At 45.4% G+C, this 12,210-nt stretch overlaps 1 protein-coding gene across 1 annotated transcript in view; it reads right to left on the minus strand.

The window, feature by feature from the left end:
- Nucleotides 1-12,210, minus strand: part of WWTR1 (WW domain containing transcription regulator 1) — a 119,687-nt gene that overhangs the window by 106,780 nt on the left and 697 nt on the right. The window lies entirely within an intron of this gene.

A 12,210-nucleotide genomic window follows, 5' to 3' on the forward strand; every position in this document is an offset into this window, starting at 1 on the left:
GATACATACAGTTAGATATAGATATAGTTGTCTGGAATACATATATATCTCCCCTGGATATCTTTTTTTTTTTTTTTTTTTGCTGAGGAAGATTTTCCCTAAGCTATCATTGGTAGCCAATCTTCCTCTATTTTTTTTTTCTTTTATGTGAGCTGCTGCCATAGCATGGCTGCTAACAGACGAGTGGCGTAGGTCCAAACTGGGATCTGAACCCCAGGCCACCAAAGCAGAGTGGACCAAACTTAACCACTAGGCCACTGGGGCTGGCCCATCCCTTGGATATCTTTTGAGGATATCGCCTCAAACTCAACATGTTAAAAAAGTTCTCAACCTCTTCTCAGCCGTCCAGTACTGCTTGTTACATTAGAGCCACCACCATTCGTGCATTATACAGCCAGCAACCTGCAATCTGCCTTTTCACCTCTTTTCCTCACTGCCCTTTTCTAACCCGTCACAAACTCCTGTCAAATCCACCTCCTTAATACCCCTTCAGTGATTCCACCCCCCTCACTTGATTTCCTCTCTTCCCTTCCCCAGCCCCACCACAGCCACTTCCTGCGGTTAAATCACTCTGACCAGCTTCATTCCAGAAAGGCAGAACAGTCAAGTCACGGCTTGTGCATCTTGCAACTGCAGTTAAACTTTCTACCCCGCCTTGTCCCGTGCGGCCCACATCACACGGTCCTCGAGGCCCAGGTCAGTTTTGGAGCACCAAGGACATCCATTTCCTGAGCCACAGAGCCAAATCCTCACCTCGGAACCACAGCTACCCCGACAAAGCTTTTCACGCCCAGAGGTCCCCACCAGGTGACATCTAGTTCTCCATAATTTAATCCCTATCTGTGCTCTGCTCAGTCCTGAGGCGGTGTGAGCGTCAGCCAGAAACAAGCATCATCTGGGCTGTGGTTCCCACGATGCCAACACAACGCCTGACGCCGCCATAAATCAAGTCACGGGGACACAAAACACATGCCAGGGAGACACAAGCAACCGTGAACAGTGGTCACTCTGAGGAGCAGCCCGGAGGATCAGGACTTGCACTTTTCACTCTATATCCGTCAGTTCTGCTTTAATTTTTTGATAGAGTATGTTAAAAAGTCAGCTTTTAAAAATAAACCCAAAAGTAAAATCAAGTCAGTGAAAGTTACGTCTGTTCATCTTAATTACGTGTACCATTTGCTGACACTTTCTACTTTTTGATGGGTTATCACACTTGCTTCCTCAACCTTTGAAAACCAAGGCCAAAAAACGTTTTTCATGGACAAATTGGGAGCAAGACAATTGTTCAGTATATTACTATCTGCAGGAAAGCCACCACAAAGGACTATATATTTTTAATAAACAATCTAGCATGCATATTTTTCTCCAGGCACCATGTTTTGATTCCTGAGTCTGTAGCTGGCAATGCTGGAAGGTGGATTAGTCACAAAAAGCCCCAGAATCTGGATTTACCTACAGTGTTCAGAACTGAAGGGTGCCAAAGCATATTTTTAAAACAATGAGTTCATGAGGGGCCACAAAGACATAAAATATACTATGTAATGGAAAATAGATTATACACAACCTTTGTGCCATAGAATTTGTTTCCATATTGAAACTTACTATTCAACGTCTTAGACTGATTATTCTAAGTGAATGAGACACGAATGGCTGACTGATTGGTTGGTTGATACACAAAAGATAGTTACAAGGAAGGATGGAAAAACAAAATGATAGGTAGGTAAACGGATAGATGAATAGGCAGACGGGTAGAGATGACAGACAGAACTAAGAGAGAGAGAAAAATGGACAGGTCAGCGCTTCTCAAACTCTCTGTGGTAAAGGACCAGTGTTCTCATTTTCATCTGTCCAGAGCAGTACCTGGTCCTCCTGTGGATGGCTTGTAAGTAGCTCGGGCCACATGCGACTCACCACACAAGTCTGGCACACACAAACTGCCCTATTCCATGAGACAGTCCCACTGATCATGCACTTAGATGTCACAGCAATGCCATTTTGCTCTAAAAGTTTCTAAACCCTCTGATTCCAGGTCCTCGTGGGCCAGTTACACTTGCACGCTGGCGTCAGTCCACAGGCCACACCTTGAGTACCACTAAGATACAGGATCAGCTACTTCACACTGGTATACCACTCATTCTGATTGGCTGAGCATCCATCGACCTGGCCAGCGCAGTTGCCAGACCATGTATCACCCTTGTATAAGAAGGGTGGGAATAGCGATTAACAGGAAGAACAGTAGATGATAGACAAATTAGATAACAGACAAGCGAGACTGACAATAAATTAGATAGGAGCCAGAGAGCTGCTCTTTGTGCAAAGAACATCTCTGGATAAAGTATTAACAATGGTTCACTCCAAATAGGCATCCAGGGAGGATCAGAAGATTTTATTTTCCATTTCCCTCTCTCCAGTAGCGTTTGAGCACATATTGTTGTCATAATTACAAAGAGAAAGTCAGAAACAATCCAAATGTCCATCAATTTGGACAAATTGGAGATGAGTTAAATAATTTTAGAGTCCATCCACACAATGGAATAGTATATTGTCCTTAGAGAAATAAAGCAGATATTTATGTACAGAAGAGGAATGAACACCAAGATACGCTAAGTGAAAACAGGAAGACGCAGAAGAGCGGGGACCATGTGTACTGTAGTGAAAACGGCCCAGGCGGGCAGACATTTAACTTTACATACACAGGCATGCTTGGACACACACAGAGTGTCTCTGGAAAGACAAAAGAGGGGACCAGAGGACCAGGGGAGGGTGAAAGCGAGACTTCTCATAGCATATGCTTTGGTACTATTTGAATTTTTTGTCATCTACATGTACGTATTACTTATTCAAAAAAATTTTTTGTTTTAATTAAAGAAGTCTTCTGAAAACATTAACATGTGATTCAACATTGTGACTTAGTGCGAAAAGGCTCTCAATGGGCTTCACTGAAAGTCTAGAAAGTCTGAGAAACTCCCTGAGGAGGGGGCCACCGGCTGCTCGGGCCGGGCATCCTCAGGGGACAGGGCCCAGGTGGGCCCTGGTGGGATAAGTGTGGTCCCAGAATCTCAGTTCCGTCTGTGCCCAGTTGATCAGCCTCAGAGCAACTGAGAAACCATCTGAAACCACAAGAGAGTATTCTGGGAACAACCAGACCCACAAGCTGTTCCTTCACAAGCAGAAACGGCGGGTGCAGTGGGGGTGGGTCTGAGCCAAGGGCAGTCTCGTATCCTACCAACGGAGAAAGTGAAGACCACCCACTCTCGTGGAGCTACCTGTGCTAAACTACATGTATAAGACATGGGTGGATCGACGGACGGAGGAGTTGCTGTGAGAGGCTCTAACATTTCAGAATCTTAAGTTAGTGTAAAATGCTTACTTCCCTAAACAACTAGCAAGATCTCAACATAGGGGACAATGGTGGGGTCTTATACTACATGCAGATAAAGCTAAGACTGGTCTGTCTCAAAGTTAAGGGGTGAGGAACATGACGTTTGCTAGCGAAAGGTCAGCATGCCCATCCTAGCTGAGGTTCCGAAACCTCCATGGGACACACACTCATCCACCAACCAACACTCACCTTTTAACCCAAGTCCGGCCGGGTCCTTCTTGGCCTCTAAAACACACTGCCAGCATTTCTGCCTCTGTACTTCTCTTCCTCGCCCCTTTCCTCGAAGCCCTCTTTGCTCACCTCCCCACGTTCTTCCCTTTGTCACAACTCCATTTATGTCCGACCACCTCGCAGAGACTTCTTGGAACACCCACCCTTCATCCATCTTCCTGCCCACCGCCTTCAGTCGTGGAGCCAAGATCCTAACTCAGTGTGAGGGGCACAGACATGACGGATTACATTTCCAACCACAGCAGAGTCCCATGAGGAACTCCAGTCCATGAGCTTGTGATGCAAACAGGTGAAAGGAAAGATGACAGGATTCCTTCCTTATCAGGCACCACTGTGTGCCAGGTAGGACAAGCAAGACCAGCGTCAGTCCTGCCCTCATGGAGGTTACAGTAGAGGGCGAAGGAGAAAACTTAAACAGAAGGAGGCAGCAGTGCTCGCTGGGCCCACAGAGAGGCCAGGGGAGAGCCCAGCAGGGGCACCTGAGCCGGGTCGGGGCTGGGGGTGAGGGAAGCCTTCCTGCGGGGTTGGCATTACCCTGATGCCTGAAGGGACAAAGCAGAGAAATCATGGCGCTGCCCTGCAGCCTAGTGGTTAAGTTGGGGGCCCTCCGCTTCGGTGACCCGGTTCCATTCCCAGTGTGGACCTACACTACTCACGGGCTGCCGTGCTGTGGCTGCAACCCACATACAAAATAGAGGAAGACTGGACAGATGTTAGCTCAGGGCGAATCTCCCTCAAACAAAAAGAGGAAGATTGGCAACAGATGTTAGCTCAGGGCAAATCTTCTTCAGCAAAAAAAAATAAAAAATAAAAAGTAGAGAAATCATGATTTGGGCCTGGTAACAGCTTGTGCAAAGTTCCCGAGGCCAGAAGGAGCAGAGCCAACAGTTCCAGGTGCCCCCACCCCGTAGACCTCACTGGAGCCTCTGAGCCTGCTGTGCGGTGGGCAGGCTCGCTGGTCCAGCTGCTCTTCTGGTCCCTGGCCACACAGCCGCTCAGGGCGGACACCTGCAGCACGCTCCTCCCCCACGCCAGGGCCAGCTCCCCGGAGGAGCCCAGTGCCTCACAGCTGTAAATGTAAGAACAGCTACAGATCCTTTAGGTGGCACGAAGCAGGGCCCTGGGAGCTCTCGGCCCCCTCGCCGTCTCCACCAGGAATAATATCAGCAAACAACAAACACTCCGCGGTGCCCACTGTGCCAGACACAGCCCTAGCCCTCGGCACACAGCACACCCTCATTTCACCTCCTCAACCTCGCAGAACAGGGCGCACAATTTTCCCTTTCTTACTTGTCATCCGCTGCGCCCAGACGGAACGTTAAATAAAGCCACAAGCCCAGGAAGGAGCAGGCACATGAAGAACAAGTGGAGGAAATCCCTATGGCCGAAGATTTGCCAGAGCCTGCTTCTCACGCTGAGGCGGCTCGTACGGAGAGCTCTTGGTTAAGGTTTTAGCAATTACTGTGCAGGTCGTTCCTAAAGAAAATAACCCAGAACAAGAAAAGTACGCGCAGCTCCCAAAGGGCATCCCTTTAGTAACGTGAGCTCCAGGCTTCAGTTACGAGCTGCGGCGAAGAGCTGCCCCCCGCCCCCACGCCCACCCAAACCCAGCACCCATCTCCGCTGGCTTCTTTGCCTTCCTTCTCCTGCGGTTTTTACAACTCCCCACCACCACCACATTTTAAAATACATGTATGTTTACCGTAGGACATTTGGAACATACAGAAGGCAGAAAGTAGACAAGAAAAATCATCTATAATCCCAGAAACGACCATGTACCCTCTCTCTCACACACACACACACTTTTTAAAATAAAATCAGGATTATGATAGTACCACCCTGTACTGTAATTGTTGAATTTCTTGTGTTATATCCCACTTGTCTGATATTTAGGGCCATTCCTTCGCTCTAAGCATTGGCAAATGACTATTAAATCAAGAAATATAAATGAAAATATAACATATACACAAAGCACACTGAAAAGAAAAACTATAACTCAATGCAAACATGAAACTCTCAACTCTAAGGATAACAGGTCACAAAAAGGTTTCCCAGAGCGTGGTCCACAGAACACTCCTGAGTGGATGTTACGTAATACATGATACATGGAATAAAAATGTTCAAAAACCATTTGTGAAATACTGGCTTAAACAAAAATAAACTAGTTTTTTTAATAAGTCATTTTGGAGTGTTTAATGTATATTGTGAAATTCCAAGGAAGACAGAGCGTACAACATAGCCCAAACCTATTGGTCCAGGAACCCTTTGTTCACAAAGCATCTGAATGGACTAGGGTTCCAAAGAATACACTTTGGGAAACACTGCTCTACTGATCTCTCAATGCACTGAAGCACTCTCGGCGCCCACAGACCAGCGGAAGGACCGTCCCCGCAGAACGGGCCCCGACAGGAAGTTAATTATACTTTAGTCCTTGGTCTTCCAAATCACCCTTTAAAAGAAAAACTGGGGGCCAGCCCCGGGGCGCAGCAGTTAAGTTCACATGTTCCGCTTCTCCACGGCCCGGGGTTCGCCAGTTTGGATCCCGGGTGCGGACATGGCCCCACTTGGCAAAAAAGCCATGCTGTGGTAGGCATCCCACATATAAAGTAGAGGAAGATGGGCACGGATGTTAGCTCAGGGCCAGGCTTCCTCAGCAAAAAGAGGAGGATTGGCAGATGTTAGCTCAGGGCTAATCTTCCTCAAAAAAAAAAATAAGAAAAAAGAAAAGAAAAACTGTCCTCTGGATTGGTTGATCCTTTTACTTGCACCATGCTCTCCTGTGGTTAGCTATTTAACTGAGAGAGGGAGGAAAGGAGAGGGTGACATATAAGGCTGTAATTCCTACAAGTCTTAACTGGTCAAAAACAAAAACTGAGACTCAATGCTGTCTTCAACCTCTAAGCAATTTATTTCTAATCAATTTCCACAATTATAAAAGCAACGGGAAGCAACTTGGCTCTTTTCCCTCTAAACTACTTGACTAATGTTATCTAATTAACCCTCTCAACAAGTCCTCAGCAACGTCCCCAATCCTGACATAAACTAGGTCTCCCGCCCTCCAGGCCACATCTGTGTGCCCTGTAAAATGGCATGGATTTCTTAACAGTGGGCATCTCCATGAGAGGATCATACACACTAGCAGCCTCCCCACGCCTGTTTGTTTCTCTGTCGCATCCTCTCGCTCTCCAGCACGGAGAGCTCCAAATGTGCTCTCCCAGCCTGAGTTCAGAAGCACACTCTAATGCTCCATCCGCCACTCCAGAGTTATCTGGTCACCAAGGATACCTAATTACAGGGCCTAATTACGGGCACGTAATTGGCATGAGGCAGCACGGCGCAAGGGCAGGAGCAAAGGTTTCAGAATCACACCATCCTGATCCCATCCCTGCCACTCACCTGCGATGTGACCCTCGGCCATTTACTCAACCTCATGGGGCCTCAGTTTCCTCAACAGGAAAACGAGATAATAACATGTACCTGTTCACAGGGGCACTGTGAGGGTTGTAACAAAGACTCTGTGTGAAAGCATCTAGGTATGGGAGAAGCTTCCGTACACAAGTGTCGGGAGCGTGCTCCCGTGATTCTGGTGCCGTGTCTCCGGGAAGCCCGGGCTCAGCTCCCTGCCTCATCTGGCATAGAGCAGCTCATCAAGAATGCCGACTACTCACCTCTCCCCATTTCTCAATCCCATCTCCCCTCCAACCCCCACCCCACACACAAAATCGGCCCCACCAGTAGCTATAAGCCAGATTCCAAAAAACGAAAAACAGACCCTCCTCAGAACAGGCTGGGTATCCTCTGCCCAAGACGCTGAAAGGAAAGGGCACCCATGGGGGCATCCTATTTAGGTGTTTTAACAGGAAAATTGACTCTCGGTCCCTATTTTAAATTTTAAAAACTGGCTTTCAACTCAAGATCTAGGTTGTCACTCGGAGCCATACCTATAACGGAGAGTCAAAAGCAGCTTATCCTTCTGCCAGGGTTTCTGTATCTGTTTTCAGCCAGGTAGATGTGTGTGGAGACAGGCAAGGGAAGGCAAGAACAAACTTGTACAGAAAGTCCACATGTGCCAGATACTTCAAATATGTTATCAGATCTAACCTTTCAAAATACCATGAAATAGGTATTACTATCCTCATTTGACAGACCAGGAAACTGAGGCAGCAGGCACTATTTTTTGAAAGACAAAAGACTCTTCATGAAAACAACTACGTTGTATTGTAAACAGAAAAAATAAGCTGGGAAAAATAAAATCTTTAAAAAAATTTTAAAAATAAGTCAGAGTCATTTTTTTAAGAAAATTTATTTGGGGCCAGGCCCATGGCCGAATGGTTAAGTTCATGTGCTCTGCTTCGGCAGCCCGGGGTTTCACCAGTTCAAATCCTGGGCACAGATATGGCACTGCTCATCAAGCCATGCTGAGGTGGTGTCCCACATACCACAACTAGAAGGACCCACAACTAAAAATACACAACTATGTACCAGGGTGCTTGGGAGAAAAAGGAAAAATAAAATCTTTAAAGAGAAAAAAGAAAGAAAATATATTTAAAACTTTTAAAATAAATATTTTCAAATTGAAAAGGATTTGAAAAATTTAGCTCCCACAAACATTTCTGAAGAAGTTACTCAAGCATGTATTCCAGCAAAACAAGGGCATAAACGAAAAAAGAGGAAGACATGGGAAAAAGAAACAGCACTTCCAGGTATGGAAAGAAGTAAAGAGAAGTCCCAAGACGACACCTCTCTTGTAGGCCTAGAGAGCAATCAGAATCCAGAATGGCACAGAAAGATGGAGGGATCTGGGCATAAATGCTCAGGGAAAGGAGACTTGATAGAACCATGGGATTAAGAGCCTAGAAAATTCTGAGATCATAATAAAAGCAAGTAATGTGTAAACATATAAAAAGGCAATTAGAAATACTAGAAGAAAATATTTTAAAAAGTCAAGGTCCAAATATGAAGAAACTAAAAGGTGACACAAATTTCAACAACCGATGAGAGTAAAAAGAATCCGTTTTGACTTCAGTTTAGGACAAGGAGTCCCGACACCAGGCCCAGAGGGCAAGTCTAAAATCCAATCTCAATGCACAAGGCAATGAACCATATGTACAGAATTGTAACCAATGTAAATGCTGCCTACAGATTTTCAACTTTAAGAATAATTTATGAATAAAAAGGTCAATTTGGGGGCAAAGCACAAAACCTTTACCAGCTATAGGTTCGGAGCTTTGGAACGTTAAGTTGCCGTTGACAAAAATCGAATTACAGAAGTGGTAGGCCCCAAAGCTCCTGGACTCACGACGTGGAGCATCAAGAGATATTGTCAACGTCGACCAAAAATCACACAGGTGGCCAAACAGACAAACTAAAAATAACATCAATATCGAATTGGGGAGAGGAAGGAAAAAAACTGTTTAAGGAGTGACATTCTGACTTTCATATCGGGAGGTAAAAAGTTGATAAGTCAAAAAATAGCGGTAAAAGCATATTACATAGGGTTACGGAGGAGCCAATCTAATAATTAAACACAGAAACAGTTAAAAACAATTAAAAGGTTCCCACTGTCAGCCTTGACCAGGTAAAGGAAACCATCGTTTTTCGACAAAAGTCCTTCTGTACTATTGGATTTGTTACCAAGTATATAGATAACTCTGACAAAAATAATTTTCCACCACACATTTCAGAAAAGGCAAAACACTACATTATTACTAAAAATTGGGAGTGGCAGGCAAATGTTATAACCAGAATTGTATTTAAGAGTGGGGATAAAATTTTTTTTCTTATAGAATATGTTAGTCAAATAAAGTTTGTCTACAAGAAAGGAAAATTCTAATGAAGCCAGATCATTTTCTTCTTTACAGTTCTCTGTTTTCTGGTTTAAGAAACACGTATTCCATTTATAACCAGAAATTCTTTTAAATTTTAACGTGATCCATGTTGAAAGTCAGCATACCAGGTTGCCAAGAGGGCAACAGCGACACAGCCCTGCCCGACCGACGAGCAGCTCTGCAGGCGGGCAGGAACCAGGTCATGGTCCTCAGGGGCCCTGTTTCCCAATCAACCCCATCCTCCATTGTTACACGCTACCCTGAAGGACCGCCAACACCAGCGAAGGTGTGGACGCTCAGGGAAGGTGACCTTCTCGAGGCACCAGAAAGTGATTACCTCATACAGCCAGGAACAATCTTACCCAGAACAATGACAAAAAGCTTTTAAAGCTTCTTAGACGCCCAGGCTTTGTTTCCCATAAAGCTCATTGTTCAGCTGGGGGAGTGACAAGGGGATAAAGGTGGGAGTGGTGACAACGGAAAACTGTTCCTTAAGTAGATGGCGACAGATTCAAGCTGCCATCCAGGGCCCACCCTTAAATAACCACATGACGTTCCCAGAGTCACATCGTCATCACCCTTCCCTGCCTCAGTCTGCTAGCCAAAAAAACGAAACAAAAAACCCTGACACTTGTCAATTCTAAAATACTTTGATTTCCGATTTATAAAACCCCCAACTCCTGACAGAATCAAGAATAGGATTCTACTGCTAGCCCGATTTCACAGATGACGGAGCAAAGCAATGGGCAGATTTTATGAAAATTAATTCAGGGTCAGTTGCCATCATTTTTCAAGCATCTACTTAATCCACCAAAATACAACGCCTTGTGAGGCTGTGTGACACAGTGTGACATACAACAACTGCCTTATCCCAACTTTAAAGGAAGCTCCAAAAGAAACTCAGAGGAGAGAGGCAGATTGTTTATCTTGAAAGACAATAGCCACGATGACTTAATTTCTTAAATTCCCTTAGCTACTTAGTCAAAAAGTTTCCAGAGACAGCATCACATCAGGCTAGCCTAGTACCTACACGTTTTTCCAGCTGTCCTCTTCGCTGAGGATCCCACACAAGATGCAGATGCGCTCGCCTTTGGGTTGGGGACTGTCTGTGGCGGGCGATGCGCAGATGGCTCAGAGCAACCTTCTCGAAACCCCAAGGCTAACTTCCATTTTTGCCCTACTTCCAGGAACTTAGTTCTGAGCTCCTCCAATCATTCAAAACATGGGCATAAAAGGGAATTTTTTTGTTTTGCTTTTGCTTGGGGCTCTTTTCTCCTAGCTTTCCTCGGATGTTAGACAAGTCTAGCTCTTATTTCATACTTTTAATAACCACAGTATCCTGATCAAATACGTATATATTTGTGTGTGTATATTCATAAACACAATTCAAGAATCATTTGGGACCAAAAAAGATCCCCCCCAAATTATTGTAAACTACTGGGTCTTTTTCTATTTGTGTTTATTACTAAGTCCATTTCTATAAAAGCCACAAGAAAATATTCAAAATTGTATTTACCTAAGTAAACAATACAAGATGCTAGCTGTTTTGGACCTTTATGTACTATAGAAACTAATGTCATCCTTTAAAACAATATCATCACATTTAGGAAAATCTCATGTTATTACATCACATACTTGAGTTCCACCAGCCATCTGGAAGTCAAAGCACCGAGTACGCGTCCACACTATCGCTCCGTAACCGAGAGAAGACCAGTCGTGGAATAAAATGACCATCGAGTCTGTTTCAGGACACGAGCTTCCCAGCATGGCACCAACACCAGAAACAAGATACAGAACTCCTCCTTGCACGAGATGTCAACAGCTTTGGGATGGGGAAGGAATCATTGGTCAGCAGCATGAGTCAAAGAGCTGGCTATCATAAACATCATCCACCACTGTGTACTCATCATTAGGGCCCCTCAGAGCAATCAACGTATCAAATACTAGTGCCAAAGAAAGCCTGGATTACGTTTCAAAAATAGCACAGAACTTCTTAACACAACTTCTAAACTAAGGCTACTCCATCCAAGAAATATGGGCTTTAACATAAATTCTAAGGCAGCTGCTGAGGAGAGGAGCTTCCCTGTGTGGTGGCCACCGGTCAGCGCTGGCAATCCTGAACCCAGTGGTCCAGCGGGCACAACTTCCATCTAGGCCATCAACAGCCTGACCCTCGTGACCTCACTGGTCACATTTCAAGTTCCGGCTTGGTTTCTCCTCCGGAATATAATTATCTTAGGGTACCACAACTGAAACAATCTTCTTTATGTCTGTGAAGGTATTTTCCCATACCGTCCAATTCAAATCTAATGTAAAACTCGTTAAATCAAAAAGCCAGAACACACGCAAAGAGAAGAATGACCAGCAGGCTCCTGATCCCACGGAAGTTCAGGTTACCAAGTGAGACATCATGGAACTCCTGACCCAATTTCCACACAATTATTTGTCCAGCCCACAACCTCACCACGCAGTTGCTAATTACATCACTGCGCGCGTGTGGCCATCACGTCACCCAGCGGGAGCAGTAAGGCCTACAGGCAGGGTTCAGTTTTCCAGCTTGCTTTTCCCAAGAACAGAGAGGCTGCGGACCACCTACATTACCAGGAGTCACTCTCCTCCCAGGCCTCGGAACTCTGCTTTCATTTGTCTCGGCGTCACATCCCAATGGGCCAGGCTCTGGGGTATCAGGCTTAGAGCGGGCTCGGCAGGGCGAGGATTTTTTGCCCAGGAGTCTGTATCCATACTCCAGACTCAGGGTAAAGTCACCTA

Source organism: Equus asinus, chromosome 21 (genome assembly GCF_041296235.1).
Source record: "Equus asinus isolate D_3611 breed Donkey chromosome 21, EquAss-T2T_v2, whole genome shotgun sequence".
Taxonomy (NCBI): Eukaryota; Metazoa; Chordata; class Mammalia; order Perissodactyla; family Equidae; genus Equus; species Equus asinus.